Source organism: Camelus bactrianus, chromosome 5 (assembly GCF_048773025.1).
Source record: "Camelus bactrianus isolate YW-2024 breed Bactrian camel chromosome 5, ASM4877302v1, whole genome shotgun sequence".
NCBI classification, from domain to species: Eukaryota; Metazoa; Chordata; class Mammalia; order Artiodactyla; family Camelidae; genus Camelus; species Camelus bactrianus.
Window position 1 is genome coordinate 36,637,209 of NC_133543.1, and position 27,559 is coordinate 36,664,767.

Genomic DNA, 27,559 nt, shown 5'->3' on the forward strand with positions numbered 1-27,559 from the left:
TGTATGTGAGAAATCTATTAAAGTATGGAGAAATATTGTCTTGTTCAACCAATGCAGGAACGTAAATTCCCCAACTTCAGCAATTCAGAACAACCTCCACTCTCAGTAGTTTGTGCTGGTAAATGCTACTGTGGTTTTTCCTTTTCACTGCAAAGAGCAGAATCTTTCTGTAAGCTTAAACTCGGGAATGGATCTTCTGCTAAATTCTCAAGAGAACTTCTTTCCACAGTGGATAATCAGGCCTTACCTGGGTGGTGGATCTCTGCTCGCACAGGGTGTTCTCTGCGTCCCCTGCTTTTCCCCTCAGGCTCAGCCCCCCGCCAACTTGGAACGGTTCTTTCTCCAAATCTTCATGACACCCCTGGACTCACTAAAGGTTATTATGACCGTCCTTGATCTGCCCTCCCAGAAGGAGGATCTTTCCGGATGAATCTGTCTTTCTACTTTACGTCTACAGCTCATGCTTATGACGAGTGCACATCCCACCCTCAGTGACACGCCAGGCTCCCGGAGCTGCATGTGATCAGGAGGGTGATTGCGTGTCTGTCATGTGCCAGATCTGGGAGAACCAGCCCTGGCGCAACCTCCCAGCAGCTGGGGGATGCACTTTCACATTTGAGGACTAGTTTTCAGAGGTGGGAGGCGTGGGTGTGCCGGCAGTGCTGCCATGGTTCTCATGCTCAGAGAAACCCAGGCTTGCCTGGGCCATCAACCGCGACAGCCGCGAAAATACCACACATTCCAAGGCCTGTCATCTTTCCCTCGCTTTGGATTATGCTGTTGCTGCTTAAGACTGGCCTCAACCCTTTACTCAAGTCAGATGAGTCCTGCTCAAGGTCCTTTGAAGAGCTATGTGCATCTCCACCTCCCCGCTTTGGTCATATTGTCACTCTGGCTGAAATGTTCTCCCGGTCTTGGTCTTCAGACTCACCCTCATGCCATCCACCCTTCAAGCCCCAATTCCAGTTTTACTTCCTTTGTAAGTCCTTTCCTGGGTGCACCACCCACAGAGCGCTCACCTTCCCAGAGCCTCATGGAACTTGCTGTCTCATGTAGAATTCTCTACATTTTCATTTATTTTGGTAACGTGTTTATTTTACACTCCTGCACTTTCATTTGACCTTTCTGGTGGTTATGGTTAATTTTCACAGCTAAGTTGCAAAAGGGTTGGTTTGTGTGTTATGGTTTGGGGTTGGGAAAGTGCTGTAAGATCGCATTCTGTTGCTCAGAGCTTTCAGTATAATTTGGGGCACAGTTTAGATGGTCAATGAATATAATTTATTGGCAGCCAAGGTGTTTCACACCACTCGACAGGAAGAGAAAAAGAAAAACTCCAGATGTAGCTTTTATAAAATAATTTCTTAAAATTAACTGCTACTTTAATCTCATATTTTACAAATAGAACAAAGTCATGTGATCATAATCCAATAATGAATTCTTCCAGCAAACAGTATGCCAAGTACTGTGTCCTTACTGACCCACAGAGTTTTGATGAAGGGTCCTAATAGATTTGACTTCCCAGTTTTTACTTCTTTTAATCATGGGCAGGTTGCTTAACTTTGTTAAACCTCAGCCTCTCTCTCTCTCATGTTTGCATGTATGTGTGTATTCATTAAGAAATTTAAATGATATAATATAAATCACAGGGTTTGTTAAAAAGCATTTTACAAACACCAACCATTTCTTAGATCCATTTTTTCTACTCTGCTTTGTATAGAGACACAAATATGAGAATTTCAGAATCTGTGAATTCAAGGAAATCCCTTTTATGATGTTAAGAATTTTTCATCTTTGTTTTCTTACATCTAATCCTTATGTTGGCCTATCAATGTTTTCATTATGATCCACATGAATTAATGCTACTCCCTAATGCCATTCTTTACTTCCAGAAAAGCAGCTTAATTCACTGGTAACTATTGTCATTAACCTTTGTGTTTTAAAAATGCAAGGGCCTGGTGGGAATAGAAATTCACATTCCCTGTTTGTCATTGACTACTAAAGCATAGCTATGGCCTAATTATTGTACTTTTAGGTATACAGTAAGAAGAAATGTATGCACAGTAACGAAAAGGCATGTATTAGAATCTTTAGGGAAGGTTTATTTATAATACTACAAACTGGAAATTACCCAAATGTCCATTAACAGTAGAATGGGTAAATAAATTACGGCGTATGCACGCAATAGAATATTACACAGCACTGAGGATAAAGAAACTACATTGGCACAAGCAGCTTGGTGAATCTCACAAACGGACTGTTGTACGAAAGGAGTAAGACACGAAAGGATGTGTACTCTGATTCCATTTATATAAAGTACATATAAAAGCAAATTTACCCATGCTGCAAGGTGTTACCCTTAATGGCAAAGGAGGTAGTGATCGAAAGAGGCACAGGAAGGGCTGCTGGGGTGCCACTGATATTCTGTTTCTTGGTTTGGGGGCCAGTTACACAGGTGGGCTCAGTTATGCAAATTCACTGAGTAGTGAATTTATGATGTGAATACTTTCCTGTATGTATATTATATTGGAATAAATTTTAAAAAAATCTTCAAGTATGTCCTGATTCCCATTTGATTTGGAAGCGCCCAGCACTCACTGGCAGGGCATCTAGCTCTTCTCTTGCTCTCCTCCTGACGCCGACGTCTCGGTCACAGAAGTAACCCCTGCCTCAAGACTCATTTCCTTAAGTGTCCTGACAGGAGGAAATGGCCTGCCGACTTCTCTGACTGCCCCAGTGGATTACATTGAATTCACTCCTTGGCTTCTGTTAGCATCTGTTTCAGGACTGCTTACTTTGTACTTTATTTTTGTTTCTCTTCTCCATTTGCTAATCTTTAAAAATGAATTCTCTTCTCCAATTGCCTCCATTTATTTATTTTTTTTACCTTTGACTGTTGTCAAGATGCCGCTCTTCCTTTGTTTCACTTGGGTTTTTCTTCTCTTGGGTTGTCATCTCAGTCGTTTCTCTGGCAGTCATGAGTGTTCTAGATACCCGCCTCGTGAATGGCACCTCCGGGTGCTGGCTATGGTCCATCCGGCACCTGAAGACTCTTGGCTAAAGGAGCATGTTACTTTCTCACCTAACGGTGTACATAAAGTGCTGTTTCTGTGCTTCTGTGCTTGGGCTTCTCTTTACCACACCTGGAGCCATTGGGTGTGGTGTGACCCACATGGAAATTCTGCTTAGAGCTGTAGGCATAGCCAGCATATGGCAGCCCTGTAGGCAGAGCCTCCTAATCCCCGGGAAGGGGATCCAGGGAGATGGGTGCTTCTCATGCCCCTTGCTTCAGTCTGACCCATCATTTTTTGTCCCCTGCTCACACCCCAGGTCTGTGTTGTTTTAGTCAGTTAATTTAAAACATGGCAAGTCTCCATAATTAAGAAAGTTATACCTCAAGAAACAATTACATTTTCATATAATATGTACCAGGATAATACATATACCTACACATATGTACATAAATGAATAAAAAGGGAAAGTTCTTCCTTTCAATAGGGCATCAATTATAATAAATGTAAAATTATAAGAGATGTAAAAGGAATAATGGAGGTAGAAAATCAACATTTCACACACATTGTAGTAATAACCATTCAGCCAAGGCTTAGACGGGTGCTTAAACTAGTGTGTGAAAGTTTGATGGGAAATAGGATATTAACATAATCTCAAATTATCTCTCTACAAAAATACCTACTGATCAGAGAGAAAGTAACTTCATTATGACAGACACCAATTTCACCAAGAGATCAAAATTCACATGACCAGTAATGGGACACATTCAACTTGTGTGCCTCCTAATGTGACAGGCTGAAGATGGAAGATTGCTTATATCATAGTCCCACCAAAGATGCACAAACGGAATCTAATCATGAGTAGCACTGATAAAGCCAAATTGAGAAAACCCGGTGTCCTCAAAACTGTCAGTATCATAAAAGAAAAAAGGTTGAGGAGCTTTTTCAGGTAAAAGGAAATATTTGTTAAAGTCCTCATGATAGATGCAACTTGCTGTGACATGGTTCAGGGAAAAGATTGTAGGTAGATAACCAGATAGATAGATAGACAGATAGAGCTAATACTACAAAATAGTAGCAATCATAAATTCAAGTGAAGTTATACAAGAGTTCTTTGGACTAGTCTTTTGATTCTTTATAAGGTTGATCTTATTTCAAAATAAAAAGTTAAAAATAAGAGTGTCCCATATTTTTCTAATTTTTTCTATAAAAAATTTTAAGAAATTTACTTGAAGAAAAACCAGTATTTCTTCCAACTTATTTAATTCCCAGAGATGCCTCCTAGTTCCTGTTCCTGACACCTGAATATCAGGCAGCACGTTGCTCTGAAGCATCTCTGCCGAAGTTATGATGAATGAATGTCCCATGATAAGATTTTAGAATCTCGAGTACTTTATGATTGCCTTCTCTGGTTCGGACCCTCTTTACAAGATGTCCCTTTAAGAATTCCCTGTCACATTCTCTGGCCTTGGCTGGTCTTTGACCTTATCTTTGGCCCTACTCCACCCCCTCCCCACACTCAGGCCTCCCCTCCATAAGCTCCTCTGACCTTTCAGGGACCTCTTCTCCAGTGCCCAGCATCATTGAGGCCAGGCCCCCTTTCCTCCTCTTGCTCTGAACCACTCCCCTTCTGCTTTTGAAACTCATGCACCCAAGGGAGCACTTACAGGCTCCATGTCCTGCAAAGCACCCCTTCCTGTCTCATGGTACCTCAGACTTCTTCAGTTTCCTGTTTTGTTTCATACTTAGCCCTCCTTCTCAACTTCTGCTCATGTCTTTTCTACACTAGGGGGGGCCTATCCTCTGTCCATGACAGGTAGTATTACATTGACTCCTCTTTTGCCAGTAAAGTAGAAAAGATAAAATATTAATGCCATCCAACCAACTTCAGATTTATGTTATGATATATATGTAATTATACCTTGTGTATAAATAAATTATGTGTAATTATATATATTTATACATGACACATCATTCCCTTCAACTGGTCTCCTAACTATAATCGTTCTTGACAACATAGACAGACTCAGTCAATATTCATTTCTTCCCTTCATATTAAAACAGGTTGGGCTCAACAATGTATTATGAAATTTAGGTTTATTTTGTAATTTTGTCCTTTAAACAATTTTACAAAAAGAATGTATTGTGTTTGTGTTTCAGAAATGCTCCTTGTGTGTTTCTTGTTGGAAGACTGGGCTAAGATTCCTCCTGAGGTAGCCACAAAGATCAGACATATCTTCTCCCAGAACTCCAGAAGCTGGCCTGAGGTACATGATCTAAAGTGATTCCAATCTCTGGCCTCTGGCAGGAATTTGGCAGGTACACCACGCATCCCCAGAGAAGCAGGGCCAGGTGGAAATTCATTATGGTGTTAGCATCTAGCATCCTGTGCCCAGGAGTCTAACCCTGACAGGTCTCTAACCTGGCAGTCCTCTTTGCTCAGTGTGTATCCTTACACACCTGGTCTCCCTGGCTTTCTTTTTGTTTCCAAACATGAGTCTCCAGATTTACAGCTGATTCTGTGAGCTGTCTTCTTTCTATCCAATCAAATTCTGGCCCCAGTTCCCAAATTTGGTGTGTTGTTTGTTTGACAGGCCCTGTATTTACTTCCATGAGGGTTCGGATGTTCACAGATATAAATTATTACCCAACATCCTAAATCAGGTACATGTCTAAGCCAGAATTTAAGTTCCAGTTTACAGGCTTCAAAACCATTTAAAAAATTTTTATAATGCAAAGTATTTTAAAAACATGTTTTTTATTGTATTAATATGGTCAAATTTGTGAGCACTTATCAGTATGCTGAGCGGAGGAAGAACAGTGCCGGTGTTCTACAGTCAGAACCCAACCGCCACGCTCTTTGTTACCTCTCCATAAACCGAATTGACTGTTTTTCGGACATATGTCAGTGTGATTTCTTTTATGTTGGTAGAAAAAAAGAATCCTCTTAGCTTTTCCTTCAGGTGACCTTGGAGACATTGCATTATTCCTAGACACAAATCTTTCTGCAAGAGGATAAAGATGTTTCATGGTGAAGCTTGTCTATTTGGCAGGCCTCCCTTGAAATTTTGACACTAACTTTTGTGAGGATAGGGTTTTTACCCTCCACATAGAAAATGAGTCATTAGTATCAGGAAAAAAAAAAAAAGAAAGAAAGAAAATTACCTTAAAATGTATTTGATCAAAAAACTGCTGTATGTGTTTTCCTTTTTGTGTAAGAGTTTATGGAAGTGTTTCTGGCCCAAACATTTTGGACATCCTGATAACCTACAGGATTGGAAATGCTGCTTCTGAAAGAAATGCATTGTGGAATGCAGAGAATGCCCTATTCAGGTCTTAAGTAGCACCATCTGTGTGTCTTTTAAAAACGTGGGCGCCTTGCAAAGCTTTGTCCCTGAGGGGAAACCTGGCTTCCCACACGCTGCCTAACAGTGGTGATGCTGTGAGGCATTTTCCCTCCTGCCTTCCGTTGTGGACCTTTGAGGGGCTGCCTTACAGAGGAGGCAAGTTCCCTCTTGTTACTAAAATCTTGGGAATAAGAATATACTGCCTGATAAAGAAGATGAAATCCCAGCTGTGAAAGCAAGATTTCCAAATTAATAAATTCATGTGGATGGGGCCCTTCTTCGTTTGCACATAAATAGGTCAAAATAATCACTAACAAGCAGATAGAGTGCCTGTGTGGCCACAGCTGAGAATTTTTTTTAAAAAAATCTGCCTTCTTTAGTCCTTTTGAATATGATGAGGGTCAAAGGAGACTAGATGGAAAAGTTAAAAGTTATTGTAGGAATTGTCTCAGATCTTCCAAGGATGCTTCTACTATTGCATTACTCAAAATAGTTTTCATTTGTAATTTAAGACTTTTTGATAATAAATATATATATATATGAACCAGTCATGTATCACAGCCAAATCTTCCAAAGGAATACATTTAAATTTTAGTTTAAATACATAGATATTAATAACAATTAATTACAATTAATGTTCCTTTTTCTATTTCTATTTTCTGCCTTAAAAATAAACTCCTTATTAAAATAGTTTAGCAGCCCCTAAAACCTAAAGATCACAGATAATATATATTTATTGTACTGATTCCTATTTTTTAATTTGAAAATTCGTAGGTATTCCCAGAACATATTTAATACCACCAACTTTCCTGAATGTAAATTCAGTAAACAGAATCTAACCACCCTGAATGAAGAAAGCAAGTCACTTCTAACTTCTGACATTAAGATCCTTGGTAGAATTTACAAGATTATAAATCTTGGTTTTGTTGTTAAGACATAGTAAATTCTCTCCTTTTGTCTGTGTTTTGCATTAGAAACACTTAGAACGATTCTTCCTTGATTAATCCCAAGAGCTTCAGGTCTCTCTGTTTGCACACTGGGTCGGATCCCCTCAGCGAGGGCTGCTCTCACAGGGTCGGCCTGCCCTCCCAATTAGAGCCCTGCACTTCCCCGGGCACATGATGTCTGTATTGTTCATGCCCTTTGAAGCGTTGCAAAGTGTTTAGTGGGGTACTTAGCACCCAGCAGGCGCGCCATGTTGCCAATGACCAGCATTTACACACTTCCCACACTGCTGGCAGCGTGGAGAGTTATCATCTAGCTGCATTTTACTCGTCTTGCTCAGTCTGGAGATTTGGTTGACCCTTCAACCTTGAATTTTCCCTCCTTAAATCTCTATCAACAGATTTCCTAGATCATAAGCTTTGTCAGCTGAGGCAAGGCACTAAGAATTACTTGAGACCTCAGCCTTCTTGTCTAGAAAATGAGGGAATTTACAGAATGATTTCTAAGCACTCTCTTAGATTAAAATTCTAGGATTTCGTGATATCCAGTGGCTTCCCAGGTAGCTATCTCAACCTGGAGGACTTGGCATATTTAATTTATCAAGTCCCAATGCCTTTGCCCTCCAACATCTCATTCTTGTCCTTATTGCCTTTGATGGAATTGAGCTTTTCCCTCTTCAAATTCCTCTCCTCTTTGTGTTCATATCCAAACAGATGCATGGCCCTCCAGCTTCTACCCAGTCTGTCTTTCCAGCTATACACACTCCCTGCTAACACTGAGGCTGCTGATACATTATGACTTCTTTCAATAGATTATTGATTTTTTCTGTTTATAGTTTCTTTCCCATACAAACCAACCATGCACTCTGCTGCTGGACACATTGCTGAAGGCTTGCATATTTCCTTCTGTGAGATTCTATTATCTACCTAATTAAGTTGATGGATATTTGTTGTATCCACTATCCTTTGTAGCAATATCCCAAGCTACCTTTCCAAGTATCTGCCTCTTATCTTTCCTATGCTCCAGGCAAATACCCCACCAGATTTCCTTAGTCCAGACCTTTACTTATGCCATTTACTCCAACTGAAGCTTTCTGTCATCTCTGCCTCTCCAATTTTGTCCATCCTTTAACTGTATCTCAATTGATATTTTTTCCATAAAAATTCTGATTCTTCTAATCAGATATGATCATGATTTCTTTTGAATTGCCACAATATTTTATGTAGTTCTATTATTATCTTCATTATGGGAATTTGTGTCCTTATCTCTCTTAAAAGCTGTTAAATACCCTAAGTCCTGTAATTGTGTCATATTCATCTTGTTATTCTTTGGGAATTCTTTCTTCGTATCATGTTCATAGAAATTCAGGAAGGATTTGTTGGAGAAAATTGAATTTAAGTTTAACTGGTGGTCTGATGGCTTATTTGCTTGCAAGCAATAGAAACTCACATAAAATAACAGGCAAAGATGAATTTTCTGAGAAGGAATATGTCATAGATCCTAAGGACAGACAAATCTCTCTGCTTCTAATGATGTGTATGTTTCATTATTCTCTCTCTCTCTCCCTATCTATCTCTCAGCTATTAGCGTCTCTGTGCCCAGGATAATATAGCCCAGGTGATGGTCTCCTTGCTCAGATCTCCAGCAGAGATTATCTAGAGTCTCTGAGTCCCAAACCAAATTCTCAGAAAAAAATTTGATTAGCTCCTCAGTTCAGGTGTCTAACCCTGACCCAGTAAACTTTGAACAGGGGGGGCAGTCTTACTCAGCCATCCACCCTCTCATTAAGGGCATTTGAAGGAAACTCAAGGGAACAGAGACCAGGCAGTGGATCAATGTTAGTTATCAGAGAAAGGGACGCAGGCTGATACACACCCTAAGAAGAATCAGTCTAGTGTTGAAGAATCTAAATTTGACCATTTACATACATAGGCTTTCATAATTATTCTAAACTTCATGTGGACCTGCAAAGAGACTGCAGTACCTTTATCTTTCATGTGATTTCCTGGACTTTTCTTTCTTATTCTGCATGGAACATTGCATCATCATCCCCAGTTACTTGTTACTTTTAAGTCTTATGAGAAAGGTATGACTCCATAAGAGTTGTAGGTATGGCTGTTTGTACGTGGTACTGCCTGAAATCAAATAGATAAACAGCCAATTAAGTTTTAGAGAGAATTGTACGATTGAAAGAGCCATCAACCTGGATTATAAGAGACCATGGCTATCCCCACAAAAGATCCTGAATTGCCACACAATCTTGAGAAAAAAGAGCAAACCTGGATGTGTCACTCTCCCGGACTTCAGACTATACTACAAAGCTATGGTAATCAAAACAGTATAGTACTGGCATAAAAATAGACACATAGGTCAATGGAACAGAATAGAGAGCTCAGAAATCAACCCACACACCTGTGGTCAATTAATCTATGACAAAGGAGGCAAGAATATACAATCGAGAAAAGAGTCTAATAAGTAGTGCTGGCAAAACTGGACAGCTACAAGTGAAAGAAGGAAATTAGAACATATCCTCACACTACATACAAAAATAAGCTCAAAATGGATTAAAGACCTAAATGTAAGACCTGAAAGTATGAAACTAGAAGGGAACATAGACAGAACACTCTTTGAACACTCTTTGCTCTTTTTTGTAGCAACATTTTTTGGATTTGTCTCCTAAGGCAAAAGAAATAAAAGCAAAAATAAACAAATGGGACCTAATTAAACTTAAAAGCTTTTGCACAGCAAAGGAAAACATCCACAAAATGAAAAGACAATCTACAGAATGGTAGAAAATATTTGCAAATGATATAATCAATATGAGGTTAATATCCAAAACATATAAACAGTTCATACAACTCAATATCCAAAAAAAACCCAAACAACCTAATTAAAAAATGGGCAGAAGACCCAAATAGACATTTTTCCAAAAAGACATACAGATGGCCAATAGGCCTATGAAAATATGCTCAGCATCACTAATTATTAAAGAAATGCACATCAAAACCACAATGAAATATCACCTCACACCTGTCAGAATGACTATCACCAAAAAGTCTACAAATAACAAATGTTGGTGAGGATGTGGAGAAAAGGAAACCCAAGTACACTGTTGGTGAATGTAAATTGGTGCAGCCACTATGGAAAACAGAATGGAGGTTCCTCAAAAAACTAAAAAGAAAAGTACCATATGATCCAGCAATTCCACTCTTGGGTATATATCTGGAAAAATGAAAACACTAATTTGAGAAGACACATGCACCTCAATGTTCATAGCAGCACAATTTACAAGTAACATGATTGCCAAGATGTGGAAGCAACCCAAGTGTTCATCAACAGGTGAATGGATAAAGAAGATGTGTGTGTGGTGTGGTACATATATACACGTATATACGGACACACACAGTGGAATATTACTCAGTCATAAAAAGAATGAAAATCTGCCATTTTCAGCAATATGGATGAACCTAGAGAATATTATGCTTAGTGAAATAAGTCAGAGGAAGACAAGTACTGTACAATATCACATATAGGTGGAATCTAAAAAATAATACATTGAATGTATATAGCAAAACAGAAACAGACTCACAGATATAGAAAACAAACTGGTGGTTACCAGAGGGGAGAGGGAAGAAGAGAGGGGCAAGATAGGGGTAGAGAAACAAGAGATGGAAACTACTAGGTATAAAATACATACACAACAAAGATACATTGTACAGACAGGGAAATATAGCCATTATTATGTAATAATTTTCATGGCATATATTCTGTAAAAAATACTGAATCATTATGCTGTACACTTGAAACTTACATAATATGGTAAATCAACTGAACTTTAATTCCAAACAAAATGAAACAAAATAAAACAAACAACTTTGCTGAATTGCTATAGTCCATCGACTGTTGTGTGTCTCTCATCTTCCCCTTTCTTAACGGGACTATTTACTGTGGTTGTGTCATCCTTTATTCAGCTGTTGTGTATGTGTGACAGGAGGGCCAGGGGACTTGTTTTAACTGCATAGTCTCTGGATCAAAAGGACCCCCATTTTGCCCTGGTATAGATAATATAAAATTTTGGACCGTGAGCTTATTGCTATGATTGGATTGGAGTGGACTTTGTCATCTGTTTCTTGGAGATAGGGAAACTATATTTTGTTCATGGAAGGGACAGAAACAAAAATTTGTGACTTGAGGGTAAAGTAAATCATGTAAGGTAAAACATGTAAGAAAAATTATGTTGTTCCTCATTATTGGCTGTCACTGCATGTAAGAAGATACTTTCTCTCCGTGTTTGGCCATCAAGCTTGGGTATGTGACTTGTTTAAGTCAGTGAAATGAGTCTTTATTTATGATTAGCATAATCCATTGCTGCACAGATGCTTGAAATGGTATCTCATGGGTTTGCCATTGGTCCTTTTTCTCTGGCATAAAACTGTATGTCCTAGATAGGAGCTTATCCTTCAGTTGGGGTGCTGAAATGAAGACACCATGGAGCATAACCATTGTCAATTCGCATAGGACAAGTAATATGAGTGAGAAACATTAGTTGCTATAAGCCATTGAGATTTGGGGATTTTTGTTATTGCAGCATAAAAGTTGATGAGTGCAACCTGATTTATGAAGCAGTTTATAAAATAGTTTACAAACATGAAATCTCTTCTAGATTTGTCACTTTAAAGAGTGCTCAAGAATCCTAAAAAATGGAATAAAAAAGTCACTCAGTAGTTTTCAATTTCTTTTCTTCCTTCCTCTTCCTTTCTTTGTTGCTTCCTTTCTCCCTGCCTCCCTTCCTTCCTTTTTTCGATCAGTGGTACCATTAAAAACAAAAATCTCATTAAGAGGATCAATATATAACAGACACACGTTAATGTATATAAAATAGATAAACAATAAGGGCCTACTGTATAGCACAGGGAACTATATTCAATTTCTTGTAATAACATATAATGGAAAAGAATCTGAAAATAAAAAATATCTGTATGTATGTATATGTATAACTGAATCACTTTGCTATATACCTGAAACTGACATTGTAAATCAACTACACTTTATTAAAACATTTTTTAAAAGAGGATCAGTATATAAATATCTAATAGTTGAACTGTTCTGGAAGTGAAGGAAGAGCATGGGGAAACATTTCTTCCTTGCTTCCTCACGGACCCCTCCCCATACTTGATATGCTTGAGGTACACCTTTCAGGCCCCTCCAGGGCAGAGCTTACTAAATTAGGCTTAAGGGCCAAAGAAGGAAAAGTCATGTGCACACAACCTCACAACTTTTTTTGTGAGCCACGTAGCAGGTGCAGCGGACTTTGGAATAAGACAGACGTGGGTTTGAATCTCTACACTGCTAACTGATTAAGTGTGTGACCTTGGGCCACCTCCTCAATGCTTCCAAGTCTCTGTTTCTTCATCAGTAGAATGAGGCTAATGAATCCTGCCTCATAGAGCTGTTGAGAGGATTAAGGGCAGCAGTGTGTTTGCATGAAGGATATTATTATTTGCCCCTTGTTCTTGATCCTGTTTTCTTTCCAACATACTCTGTGTCACCAGAATCTTGGAAATTTTATCCAAAAAATGTGTTTGCGGTAGCTTATTCCTCATCTTTATATCCTAAGGATGGGCACTGGATGTCCACGGTCACGTTGCTGGAACTGGAACCTGGGTCTCCCATTCTCCTTGTGTATCAAACTGCTGCTGAGTCTCTGAAGGCCCTGGGTTTAGAGTTGCACGAAACTTAACTGTAGTTACTGAGGGGTCCTCCCCGTTGGAGGGAACGGCTGGTAGGTTTCATTTTCCATCGTTCCTCTGACATTCCAGAACTGAAGTATTTCCACTTAGCTCAGCAGAATCCAGCAAAGCATATCAGAAATGGAGAAAACTGTACTTTGAGGTTCAATCTGTAATTGATTTTTGAAGTACCATAAAATGCTAGTGTGAAAGAGCCAGTTCCACGTTTCCCTGAAGACTTTTCCTGCCCAAATGACAGATAGTTGGTGCTGTAAAATGAGGGGACTGAGATCAGCCACTTAAAAGATAGCCACTACATCTCTTCTCTGGGGCAAAAGAAATGGATGTGACTTTGACATCAGAGATCGCCCTGCCAGCAGCAAGTGGGTCTGAGAAGGAAACCTGTGTGCACTGCACCTCTGCTTGTCAGCTGTGTTAAAGGAGCACATGGCTTGCATGACATGGACTCCAGGTGTGTCCCTGAACCGCAAGGCTTCTTAGTCATGTAAGAGCAAGATTTTACTTCTAAGGCAAAAAGTGAAGGTATCTGGGTGTGACATATTAGGCATTACCTTGGCATGTCCCAACCTGCCATTTTAGTAAGGTCCTTTGGGGCTGGGAAGTTTGCACAGAATAAAATCACTTAAACTGCAAATTCTTTAAAAGATGCAGCCTCTGCCTGCTAGGTCCTGGGATTTTTCTCTCCACAGGACTTAGCGTGAAGCCCAGAAAGCCAGGGAGGCACTGGGCTAAAAGCTCTCTTGAAGACCTTCCAGTCCAAGTTTGTTTGTTAGTGTAGACAAGATACATAGGTCTTTTCTTCTTCCAGTTTCATTTCAACCCATTTTAATACTGAAATAGGATTGAGAATCTGGCATGTAAATGCATGCTTAATTGATTCTTTTGTTCCATTTTGAAAGCTGACTGGCATCTTGATAACCAGTGGATCGGTGATCTTCCCCTAGAACCAGAGACACTTCCCAGGCACACGGGCTGGCGTGATGTGTTTGCACCTCTGGCTCTTAGAGCAGCGGGATGATACTGGGCAGGGAGGTGAGATGGTGCAGGGCAGCGCCCGTGCTGATTTGGGTCATGGGAGTGAACTGGGAGAGTGGCATGATGTCCTTCTTTTCTGAGACCTTGCTGACATCTCTGGTGACAAAAGGCTTCCATCAGGTCATCTGTCATTTCACCTTTGTCCTCTATGGGTGAGGAAACTCTTTAGAATTCTAAGCTGTTTCAAAGAGATGTGAATGGACAGCCCCAAAGGAAATAAATGTGGCCAAGTTCCACATTTCAAACAGGTATCAGTGATTCCAGAAAAAGCCTAATATGAAGTTTGGAAGAGATCCAATACTCTTTTGTTTAACTGTATTATTTAACTTACTTCAATAAGCCTTTGTCTTCTCTTTGGAAAAACAGGGGGAAATATTCATACCTCATTAGTGGTTCTATCTGATAGACAGTGGGCGTTTAATAACTGTTAATTCTCTTCTCACTCCTTAAAGATTGAAATGATTATGGAAGGCTCCGCTTAACAGATTTTGGAAGGTACCCCATAACCACTTATTTTTAGATTGCTTTTCTTTTTTTTTTTATTGTGTTTGCCTTTTTTTACTTCAGCACTATTTTGTAATACACTTATATACGCTTTAAAATATTCTTTCATATAGCAAAATTTGCTGTCAAAATATACTACAGTTCCACTGTCCAGTGGCTCTAAGTCTCTGTGTGTTATTACCTACAACCCCGAGGGTGTGAAAGCTCTGGATCCTTTACCTGGAGGTCCGTTTGTGTTGTATCTAACACTGCAGGAATACAGGGTCTAGGCAGCAGCAGGCTTAGTGTGCTAGACGACACAGTGGAAGATACTAGGGACCGTGGGCCATGTGGTATTGCCCGTAGTCTAGAGTTTCACTGAAACTGAGTATCTTAGTCTGGGGACTGCAGAACACCAGCAGCATCACTTAGGTTCATTGGTTTTTAATGTTAGTTCCATGGACACATTACATTAGTCTTAGTCTCCATGGATGAATCCTGGGAATCTGAATTTTCTTTTCAACAACTAATGTAATCCTTGTGGATAAAGTTTGGGAAAGAATATCTATGTCATGTTGACATGAGAAATGAGGCTCTGTTTGTTAATTTTCTTAAGTAATGGGCTGCCTGCCTTTGGCTAACAAAATTAGGTAGTACTGGAGTCCCTAAGGAAAGTGGGGTCGTGCCAGACAAGAAATAAGAATTTACCTGGTAAATATGGTCCGTTTTCCTGCATTTCAAATTTATTCAAGAATTTTGGAGAAAAGTTAAGAAATTTACAACAGTACTTAAAATTTTTTAAAATGAATATGTTATGGAGCAGCATATGTGATTCACATGATTTAAATAAAATTGACTTCAAAGAAATATAAAACTTGTGGCGAGCTTTTTTAGGCTTCTACCCAGACCCTTCTACCCCCTGGTATGTCCACTCCTCCTCCTGTTAGGGACAGTTTGCAGATAAAGAGTAGGATCCATTCCTGTAGGGGATTTGGATGACAGCACCAGGAGAAATAACAGCAACGGATCTTTTGAAATGTGCAGTAAAACTTTTATTAACAAAAACACTCAAACAGTATTTCCATACTCCTCGTTTATTAGAAAACCAAACATTAAGTGTCTAACTTGATACCGATCTTTAAAGTTTTAACTTTTCGAGTATGCCTGGGAGGCGGTGAGATTCACCTCCACATCACCTGTCTTCTGCACCTGAAGCACTTCCCAGAGGCACCTGAGGCCCCTGCACGTGACTTTAGAGATGTGCAGAGTCCTCATTTAAACTGGAAGCCTTTCCTCTCTTCAACTGGTAATCCCTCACCAAGCTCTGGGAGTCTCCTAAATAACTTTAAGTGATCTCCCTCCATTTTGAAGAGATCATTTTAAGTGTAAATCTGATGTCTTTCCACTTTCTCTCAGTTTCTGTCGCCCACAGTACCACTCAGACCACCGACTACTGTATATGTGCTGTCGCTTCATCCTTACCTTTCCAGGCTCACTTTCCATCAATGCCCTGTATGTCCCCATTCTTCTAACTGTGCTAAACCACTTTCAGAACCTCAAGTGTGCCGTGCACCTTCATGGCGCTTTCCCATTGCATGTGCAGTTCCCCACCTGGTCTACCTTTTTTTTTTAAACCAATAAACTCAAATTGCCTTCCCTCAAAGCTGTTTTGATGCCATTTTCCCATCCCTAGCTCCTGCTATCTTGTTCCCATAATACCATGAAAACAACTATTTCACAGAAATAAACACTCTGTATTCTAAATATTTATTACTAAGTAATACCTAATCTGCTGAATGTTGCTTCAAGGCATTATTATGTAGAATTCCCCCTTCTATCTTTAATAGTGAGCCCAAAGATCAGCATTTAATAGATGCCAAAAATATTGGTTTAAGAGAAATTGAAATATGCTAATTATTTTAAATCTACACATATAAAGAGATAGAATTTCATGTTGTTAAAATATTGGCAGACCTGGTCTTTTGGAAGCAGACCAACTTAGATTTTAATTTTACATTTTTCTGAGCACTAGTTTTATGACTTGAGCAACTTACTTAAGCTTTCTGAGACATATGAATTTTTAAAAAATAATACATACTTCATAGGCTTCTAGTGAAGATAAATAATATGCTTTTAAAAAGCTAGCATTATGTTTGCCACAATAGTCAATAAGTGTTATTTCCTTCCTTCCCCTTTACAAAGGCTTGAATAGAAAAAGTGTTTGTTTAATCCCAAGTCAACCAGAAAATTAAATTAATGGAAACCCAAATCCCCAATTCTCTAAACATTGTGGTTAATTGTTATTGCCATGTATGTTCTGATAAACAACAAAGGCCCAGGGTCTGTGTTTGTGCTGATGTGGAGTTGGAACTGATAAGTCCCAGAGCAAAATTCTTTATGATACACAAGAGCATCCTTATCCACTGGCCAGAAAACTTCCCATATTTTCTGTAATCTGGCTTAGATCCCAGAGCTCACAAGATAGGTACAATAATTAAGCCTGTCAGAAATCTGCAATATTTCAACGGTATCTGTATAAAAATGACCTTGCACAGCTGGTTTGGTAACTGTGATACACTGGGAAATTTTTTCATCCAACATGTTTCCGAATCCACTTCCACCCATGGGGACAGGAAGAGCCAGTCAGAATGGAATGACATTAATCTTGACCATGTGGGAACACCAAGTAGTTCAGAAGTTGGAAATTCTCCACACACAGGCACTTACATTATTTGCTTGTGGGTTAGCATAGGCTGTGTTGCCTGGTTTTATTTTTAAACAGAGAGACTTTATGTTTCAAAAGGATATATGAATTTACAAGAATTTTCTGACCACGTTCGTTTTCTTGATGGGCTTGGAAACTTGTGTGAGAACTTGAGACAAGTAGGACCCACGTGAAATGGGAGCTCTGGGCTCTGAGTCTTAGTTGGAAAGCTACACACTAAGGTCCTTATGCACCCAGTGAAATGTAATTTGGTGAGATTGTTTGCATGGAGATAATGAACTTTTATTTTAAAGAAATAACGGGATATTTTTGCAAATGAGGATTGTGAACAATTTAGACAAATTGTAAGTTGTCCAAAACTTGCAAAGTAAGATTTCACTAAAGGAAGTGAAGGCACTGGGAATTTAGAGACAGCAAAAAAAAAAAAAAAAAAAAGACATATTAACTTGTTATTTTAGCCCAAATAGTCAGACCCTGAAATTTGGGTTTCACGGCAATTTTGGACCAAAAGAGATTGCTCACACTTTTCTATGGATTAGTTAAGAAGTGGATATACCAACTGTCACTATTTTGCTTCAGGAACGTGAGCTACTATTATAAGTTTCTAGGGAGTGGTAGATAGAGACATGGTCCAAACGCCAGAAACTTCAATGCACGGATTGCAGACTTCTCATATCGCAGGAGGAGTTGGGACTTCATTTCAAAGACATTTTTATGGAGACTTATACAAAATATAAGGGAACTTCCCCCCCCCCCCAAATTGTACGTGCTCAACCAGAGTGAGAAAATTGTTGCCAACTTGATTTATTCCTTAATATAAAACCAAAGTGACTTTCTTGACCATATAACCTTGTCGGCCATCATATGTATTATTTATTTACTCTGTTACAACAATTTTTTCTATGAGGAACTGAGGAGTACTTTCTGTTGAGAAAGTTTCATGTTTGTCTTGCCAACAGTTCTTTTTGTGAGTTTAAATGTTATAATTAACTGTTGGAGAGAGAAGGAAAAAGTGTTAAACCAGCCTGAAAACTCTTTGCTGCTTTGACCTTGGACTGAAATCTTTCACTCTCAAATGGTTGTTTAGGTGTGGTGCCCTGGTAACATATATACTGTTGATTCTACTTTATCAGACAGTAGCGTTTATCTTGATCTTTAATTTTTATTTGTAGTTGCTTTACATTCATAAAATCACCGTAACTCAGCACAGAGCCAAGATTTGTGCGCCTGCCTCTCACTGTACCCACTCCACCGACAGGAACAGTTCTCCCATATTTATTATTGTAAAATTATAATACATGTGCAAAATAAAACATTAAATACCCCCAAAAAATTAAAATGAAAAAGTAAAAATCATCTCCTCCTTCCACTAACCAGACTTACTCATGAGAGGCGACAGTTTTTTACCCTTACTAATCTTGTTTTTGTGGTTATAGTCACAACACTAAATTACATGTTTGAAACTCAATTTGTTAATTTGTCTATTTTGGACCTTAACGATTTACTACTGAATATTAAAAATGAAGAATTTTTTCCTGTTTCTCTTTTCGTTCTCCATCTGTTAATTTTTTTCCTGTTTTTCTAGGGGTTAACGTCACAACTGTTAAGCAATACACAGAACTGTTACTTGGCCCATCACCTTTAGACAGAATCCACTGACTTCGCACTGTCTTAGATGAGGAATAAATGCCTGAGTGTCTTCTCCTACTTCTCTTCCTCTGGTTCTCCCTCCCAACCTTGGTTAGTTGTACCTTTGCTTTTCCATTGCCAAAATTTATTTCATGTATTCTTGTCTATAACCATGGCAAGGTTTTCTACTTTAAATTGATTAAAAAACAGTAAGCAGTATTTACATTAATATATTTGCATTGCCGGAACCAAACAGTGAGATTATACTCATAAAGAAAGAAATACCATCCTATGTTACTAAACTCTTCACTTGAATGACAGTGTTCCACGTTTCAAAGTCGAATGGACTTTCGTGCTCTGTACCCCATAATTGGCATAAAAGTCATGCCAAATTTTATTTAACTTGATATTTGGGCCATACTTTTCTTGCACAAGTTTTCAGTTTTTTCATACTGGAGATGGGGAAGAACAATTTTCCCAAGCTGTTCCAGAGATGCTCTTTAACAATTGCCCTGATTACAGCCCCATCCTGCTTTCTGGCTTCAGCATCAAGTGGACCTGCTGGGCACCTCCCAGGGAAGGTAGCTGCCCCTCCCAGTATCACTGACTCCTGTGCATCTTCGGAATCGGTCTTTTCTGATGGGGTCTATTCATCAATGTGATTCTATCTATTTTCTTTCTTCTGGGAACTTACCAAGACTTCTCATCTATTGATGAATCTTATATTAGTCTATGTTCTCCAGAGAAACAGAACCAATAGGATATCTGGATCCAGATCTATGTCTAGAACTGTCTACTAATTTACTTATTATTAGCAATTGGCTCATGGGATTTTGGAGGCTGAGAAGTCCAATTGCATTTAGCAATTGGAGACCCAGAATTACCAATGATGTAAGTTCCAGCTTGGGTCCAAAGACCTAAGAACCAGGAGAGCCAATGGTATAAGTTCCAGTGCAAGTCCAAAGGCAAGAGAAGGCCTATGTCCCAGCTTGGAGACAGGCAAAGAGAGTAAATTGTCTCTTACTCAGTCTTTTTTTCTAGTGAAGCCTTCAGTGGATTAGATGAGGGCCACCCACATCAGGGAGGGCAATCTTCTTTACTTCATCTACCCTTCAAATGATGATCTCATTCAAAAACACACTCGTAGACAAAACACACTCTGAAGAGTGTTTAACTAAATATCTGGGCACCTTGTGGCCCAGTCAAGTTGACATATAAAATTAACCATCACAGAACCCTTTCTCATTTTCAGTTCCATTATATCTTTTGTAGTATTTCCAAGGGATTTTGGAGGAAAGAGGAACACAGTCCGTCTTTTCGAACCAGCATTATCGCTTGCTTCCTTCTGCTAGAGTGGGAACTAACATGATTTTTTATTCTTCTGGATAAAGTCTGCTCATCTTAGCCCATTCCCCTTCCCTTTTGTGCTCTCCCCTGTATTGAGGGGTCTCAGTGCCCAGAAAATTCATTCCCCAAACTCTCTTTCTGATAGGTTTCTATTAAGCTTTGCCAGTAGGAAGCATTTCAGTGGGATTGCAAGGACAGCGATGGGGGAAATCCTTCTGCTTCTGGTTCCAGCAGGAGCTGTGGCCAGAAAGTGCAGGTGACTATAGGTGAAGGAGTGTCAGTGGATCTGGGACCTATAGGAGGCAGTAGTGGGGATGACAGTTGACCCCCAGCTCCAGCGGCATTGGTGACAACCTCAGCAGTAAATGCATTATTTCTGAACTCTGTAAAGTGCCCCCATTCTCTCCTTCAGTCTTCCACCCAGTCAAAAGTTTTGTAACTAATTTTTTTGTATTAAATTTAACTCTATTTGAAAATTTCAGAGCATTTATGTTTTCCTGACTGGATCATGATTGATACATTCACTAAAATTCTATTCTTTGTCTTTCTTTGAGATGATGTGATATGTCTTAAATGACAGCATCAGCTCAAAGGAAAAATTTAAAGGTAAGGGATGGTCATTAACTTTTATTTAATGCTTGCTGTTTTGTACTCACAGTAATTCTAAGGTAAATATTATTATCCCTATTTTATAGATGGTAACACAGGGAAAGTTATGTATATTTGACCCAAATCACACAGTACAAAATGACTTTCAAATCATATTCTACCCTTTTCATCTGAGAAAATCATAGTGATGTTTGATACAAATCCTAACAAGTTGAGATGGCCTATGAATAGCTAGCAGTCCCCTCACACTTAAATTTCCTGTGTCAAGTGAGAAGCAGGTCTAATCAATTTATATTCTTGGATTTTGAAAAGATGGTTGGGTTTGAATAAAATAGTCCAGAATTTAGCAGAGTTCGCCAGTGCAGACAATTCAGGGAGTTGATATGCTGGGTATTCTCATAGTTTTGAGTTATTAATATCTTTTAACAGCATGGTTTATGTTTTTATGATCAGAATACGGAATTGAAAAAAAAGAAAATCTTTTCTTAGAGGATTTTGCTCTTTTCATTAAAAAGAGTATTAAAGGAAAGGAAACCTCTTGCGTATCGTCAGAGTATAGCACCACTGCACATGATGAAATTAGCAAACAGTCACCTGCTTGTAGGTTTTAGATAATGAAGACGGCCTGAGAGCTTGCTCATGTCAAGTTAGGATGACATTTCCTAACTGAATATCCTCTCACCGACATGGGAGGAAGAGGATCAGCTTTGGGAAGTTTAATTCCTTGGGAAGTTTTTTGGAAAAGTCATTCCAGGAAATTAACCAAGCATATCTTCTAGTTCCCAGCATTTAATGTGATAGCTTTTATAGATAACCACATTCCCTTTGGATTGTAATCTGCCAGCAAATTTGTAGTTTAGTAAAGAGCTCTTACAAGTGTGTAAAAGAATAACACATTTGGGACATTTGTGTATGTGCATACATTTGTTTCCCTCTGCACACAGCCACAGAACCCAGATTGAAGAGGAATTGAGCTTGGCTCAAGGATGTAATGATTTTTTTATGCATGCCTTGTTGCCTTTGCTGTTTCTCTGCTCCGTGACAATCTTCCCCTCGTAGGACTGGGAGAGCCTGAGTTAAGTAATTAGAAATGTAGAGTGAACCTCTGCTGCTGTTCTCTGAAAAGAATGCTCAGCTCTGGAGTCACTGCTCTTGGGGCTGACCTGGGAGCACCAAGATCTTTCACTTCCAAATACGTACTTCTAGGATAATATTCCACCAGCTTCCACTCTATTTAAATTTTAATATGGGGCCATATGTCTTACTGTTTTACTTTAAAAAAAAAATGGAATCTTTCTCCTGAGACCAATAATAAAGCACTGATAATGTGTTTGCATTCTATGTATGCAAGCAATAGCCACTCACCACGGAAGAAGAGTTGTTCTCTATTGGCAGGAGCCTGCATTGAAATAGTCACAGGCACCAAATGTGTCCTGGTGCATGTCCTGGTGGTTTTCATTTTGACAAAATAATTTAGCAGGCAACTAAGTCTCAGTGTGGCTATAATTTTGAAGTTTCAGTTACCCTTTGCAGATTCTTAGGATTATCGATGTTAGAAATGGGAGGAATTCTAAAAGTAAGCTTTGTTACTTTGGTAGTATTTGCAAAAACAATTAGAAAAAAGGACCCAGGGTAAGGGTTATGTAGAGTAATGATGCATTCATTCGCCATGTGTGTCTCTCCAGCCTTTAAATTGAAGCAGGGACCCTGACTTTTGATATGTGTCTGGATCAATACACGTATCTGGCCCTCACTGAGTTTTCTCTAAGATCACTGTAATAGTTCTTTTAATGGAAGCCTTAATTTGCTAGGCAAAAACTCATATTTGAAAACACAATGTGCTTGGTTAATAGCCATGTTTTACAGAAATCCTTCCCAGTTATTAGTTGGGCCTACATAAAATTTGTTCCTTAGAAAATATAAAATTCTTGCAAAATTATAATGGGAACAGACAACCATGAATAGCTGAAACACTCATATGACAAGCAGCATGGTAGAGCTGGACAGTTCCTGAAAAATCACATTTCATAGCACCTTCATTCTACAGATGTAATAACTGAGGTCCAGCAGGGCTAAGTGGCAATTCAGTATCACTCAACTTGTAGTAGCAGAGCTGCATCATGAAGGCATATTTCAAAATTAGTGCCTCATTTAGTGTCAGTTTATATAGTTCTTGAATTGGCTGGAGGAAAAGTCTTTGAAACTTGAGATGGAGAGGTATGGGGACTCTGGGCAGAGGAATGTCAAAGACAGAGTAAGTCCAGTTCAGGACTCATCAGCATCTGTTGTGTTCCTGACTGCTTCAGGTTGCCCATAAAAACACGTGTTTAATTTATGAGGATTTAAGTTGGGAAACAATACATTCTAATGCCCCTTGTATAAGAAGTAGAAGCTCTGAGTGTGGCAAACAATTTCCTAACCCCAAATCAAGAGGCATGCTGTAAAGTATGAGAGTACATTTAAGGCTATAATAAGATCATACGTCTGGAATCAGAACTTTAATTTTTCTGTTACTTAAATTATCCTGTAATAATTAATTAATTACCCTCAAAATATTAAAGATGTGTATGGGACTTTCCATAAGAAACACAATGATGCCTTAGCATATTTCTATTTTATCCTCCTGACAGTAGTCTCTCTAGCTACAGCACGTAGGAGCTGTCAGCTAGATGGTGTTAAGAATGCCTAGTTCATCAAGCAAACCTAAATAGGAGTCTGTGAAAGTAATGCATGGTTAGGAAGGAAAGCGTGTAAGAAAGTGGGAAATCCAGAGGGGAGTAAGGACAAGGGCTGGATGCTCCACTTCATTCGTTTGTGTGCATGCGTGTGTTTGAAGACTCGGCTTCACTTCTCTCGTGTACTTACTTCAGTCACTGTCCACTGAAGAGAAGTACAAATCTTTACACCTCAGTTTTAAAGCCCTAGTATTTTCCCACTCAAGTCTTTGGATTACTCAGCTAGATGTCTGGTTCTCAGATCTGCTGCCCCATGGACCACAGGACAGGGAGATAGAAATAAATGACCTGGGAAAAAACTCTGTGCTTCCCTGAAGGTCATGGGAGTTGAGTTCACTGTGACTAAGTGCTTGTAAGATGAAGGGGAACACAGCCTCCAGAGTGTGAACTGCAGTCCAGAATTGAAGTCACCTTCTTCATTTGTGCTAAGTTAAGCTCAAGGGGGTAGGAGGAGGAGTGCTTCCTAAACTCAAAGGTGTGTTCCTCCTCCACGTCACATTCCAAGCCCCGCAAAGTCATCCAGGGTGTGATTTCCATAAAGCAAGGCCAAAGGTCCTTGGCAGTGATGGTCACAAGGAATGGGGCTTCTCTCTTCATTGATGTCAGCAGGATCTTTTCCTGGACCTGGACACCTGTGACAATGGGGCATTTGGAAGTTGTAGGGCATAGCTTCTCTGTTTTCTGTCTCTTCCCCCTTTCCTTTCCTTTGCAAAGTAATTTCTCCCTCTAGATCAGAGATAAAGCAGTTTGAAGGATTTGGCTGGGCACTGATTGAAGGCAGCAGTCGGAAAGCTAGAAAATTGGACAGAGAAGGTAATAGCCCTTGGGGAAACCACCCCCCATGCAAATATCCCTGCAGGAAATAGCGCTTCAGCAAGCCCTGCAGTGAGTTTAGGTATGTACCTTCTTCTTTCATTTCATCTAGCTTATTGGGACATAGGCAAGAGAGAATACACACACACACACACAAATGTATGCCATTGCCATTTCTGCTACTTCTGTCACACATAGGTGCAAAGAATGAGTTTACACCTAAATTTGAAAATGCTTAGGATGGAGAAGCCTGGGGAAAGCCAGTCAATCAATTTATCTGTCTAATCATCTACAAATCAGAAATGAAAACCAACTGATTTTCTGAGAACTCTAAAATACAAGCTGAAGTCCTCAGAATTATTTTTTGAAGCATGGTAAGCAAGAGATTAACATGAGGAGCTGCAATGTCCAGTTTTTCTCCCGTATGAATCAGCTGTGATGGATTGGAGCAGAGGTGGTTGAAGCTGTCCCACACTGGCCGCTGCAGAGCCATCCCTCCCTCCCCAGCGTGTCTGCCTAGAGGTAGGAGGTAGCTTGTTAAGCTCAGGAGTATATCTAGGAATCTCTTTTAGGTCTATCAGCCTCCTAACGTGTTGATTTGGAATTTTACACTGATGAAGCTGGAATCGTGGGAACTTCATGAAAGTGTGTTTAATTTTCACTTGCAATTTGAGAGTGATCTCCTCTCTCTCTCTCTCTCTCTTCCCCTTATCAGTAGACACATACATGTTGGTACTTTTACTATTATTCTATTAACCCTTCGAGCAAGGGATTTTGGTTTGTGCCTTAGTGTTCTTACTCTCTTGAAGCTGCTTTTAACCCACAAGATGTTAAGGCTATTTGATGGACGGCATGTCAGAGAAGAGGTACTTGGCTAACTCATTCCTTATTGCTCCTAGAATGTGACAAGCTTCAATTTCATTCAACAGAGTTTACACAGCTGTGCATAAGGACCCTGTATGAGGCCTTGGAGTTCAATCACTCAGTAAAATCAATCAATCAACAAATATGTATTGGACATCAACTCTGTTGGTAGAACAAACCATCTAGAGTTGGTGCTGGAATATATTACTAGTCCACAGAGAAAGAATTTAAGCTCAAACACTTTCAATATTAATCAAATATTGTGGTTAATTATTTAGGGACTGTTCAGAGGAGCTGACTGTGTTATGAAAAGGTCTGTTAAACTGGGCATGTTTTGGGCAGGAATAGACACAAAGTCTAAAGAAACTTGCAGTCAAGCATCAGGAGTCCCACTGCATCTGCCATATAGAACAAACTCAGCAAACAAAACAAAAACATCAAAAGATTTTCTTTAGAGATACAGGGTGGACGTCTTTGAGTGAGTTCAGCTTTTGAGTCCTGTGCAGATGTGCTTGGACTAAAACACGGAGCAGATAAAAGAACAGCTGCACTGTGGGAGGCCGACAGAGGGGTGGGTCTCCATGGGTCGACATAAGAGCATTGCACAGAGCCAAGCCACAGACTCTGTGAAAGTCTATGTCCAGGGTCTTGCAGAAGCGCATGTGCTGCCCGTGGCCTGGGGGACGCTTCGGGGCCCTCTGCCAGGCAGCCTGAGGTTGGTGTTGATTCCTCCACGTCCTCATAGCAGCTGCCTTCAGCAGTGATGCTGAGCCGGCACTGCTCTGCCAACTCACGTGTCGTTTCTCCTGGAATCCTCTCAACAACCCTTGAGGGGTAGTCAGTCTCAACTCTATTTCACAGAGGAGAAAAATTAACACTTAAATGGGTTTAGTAATGTTCCCAAAGTCAAACAGCTTATAGGTTGCAGAGTTAGAATTCCAACCTTGGCCTTCTTGAAATCCATGCTGATACCCACTGCACATACTTTCATCAGTTTTAAGAGCTTATCCTACTTGACATGTCTTGTTCTATGGGCAGGCTGTTTAGATTTATGTGTGGGCAAAGTAGGCAGAAGCATGTGGACACACATGATGCCTCCTTACATGGATTTGCTGTCATTTCTCTCCCTTTTCTTGTAAAATGTACTTCATTTCTGTATTAATTCATATGTTTTTGTCACCCAGCACGGCCTGTTTTCTTCCCGTAAGACATACCCTGTTAAATAAATGTTTATTGAATCAAAGGATGAATGAGTATTTCCCGAAACACTAACAGCTAGATCCTTACCCATCATCACCAATATCAAAATGTTCTTTTTCTATTTATTGTTTGGCCACAAGACAAAATCAATAATGGTTAGGTTCATTGCAATTTCTAATCCAACTTCTGGGTAATGGAACAGCTTATCAAAGAGGGCAAACAACTATGTCTTAATTCATGCCTGTGTTCTCAGCATCATATTTTAATGTCTCACAAATAGTATGCTCAGTAAATATTTGTTGAATGATCCTGTTAATCATCATGATTACTTAAGAAAATAAGAAACATTTATTCTGTGAAAATTATGTGTAAGGTATTAAGGTAGGTGATGAATGGAGTTAAGAGAAGCATAATAATAGTAGTGGTCATTGTTTACCACCTGTTGTACGCTACGCTGAGTACTTCCTTTCCATCTGAACCCTCCGCCACACGTCATGGTACTTCAGCGTTGGAGGTGGGGAAACTAACTTCTAAAGAAGTTAAGCAAATTATTTTCCCAAGTTCCCATAGCTGGTAAGTGGCAGAAATTGGATTTCAACCCAGGTCAGATATTCTATAACCCAGTAGTCTTAATTCTGATAGAAATATCCTGACATTGAAAATTTTATTTATTCAGAGAACCATCAAACAATGATCCAATAACTAAGTGTGTTTTCTCTTAGCTTAAAACATATAAATTTACATGAATTCATTAGACTGTTTTGCTAGAGTCAAGCTTGGCTATTGAGTCTGGATCATTCCCTGGGGAATCCTCTGTTGTCTTTCCCGCAGAAACCACACCCACAATGCATTGTCTACAATTTCCACTTTCAATTTTTATTAAGTGGAGCCAGAACTTAAGGACATTTGAAAAACAATTTTCAGCATAAACTCTTTCCAGATTTCTATGATTTTCCTCAGTCTGTTCAGTTGCTTCATAAACACCAAATCCAACAGCATTTAAAAAAAAAAAAAAAACTCTCTTTATCAAGTTTCTCCAAAGCCTTCAGTCCAGTTCTCACACAAAAAC

General features: G+C 39.4%; 1 long non-coding RNA gene across 2 annotated transcripts in view; it reads left to right on the forward strand.

Moving 5' to 3' along the window:
* LOC105065205 (uncharacterized) overlaps nt 1–27,559 on the forward strand; it is a 614,873-nt gene that overhangs the window by 279,003 nt on the left and 308,311 nt on the right. The window contains exon 4 of one of the 2 annotated variants that reach the window (XR_012506994.1): nt 5,169–5,275. The exons of the other annotated variant lie outside the window; for it this stretch is intronic. This is a non-coding gene — a long non-coding RNA (uncharacterized LOC105065205). The remainder of the gene's footprint in view (nt 1–5,168; nt 5,276–27,559) is intronic. 2 annotated transcript variants of the gene reach the window in all.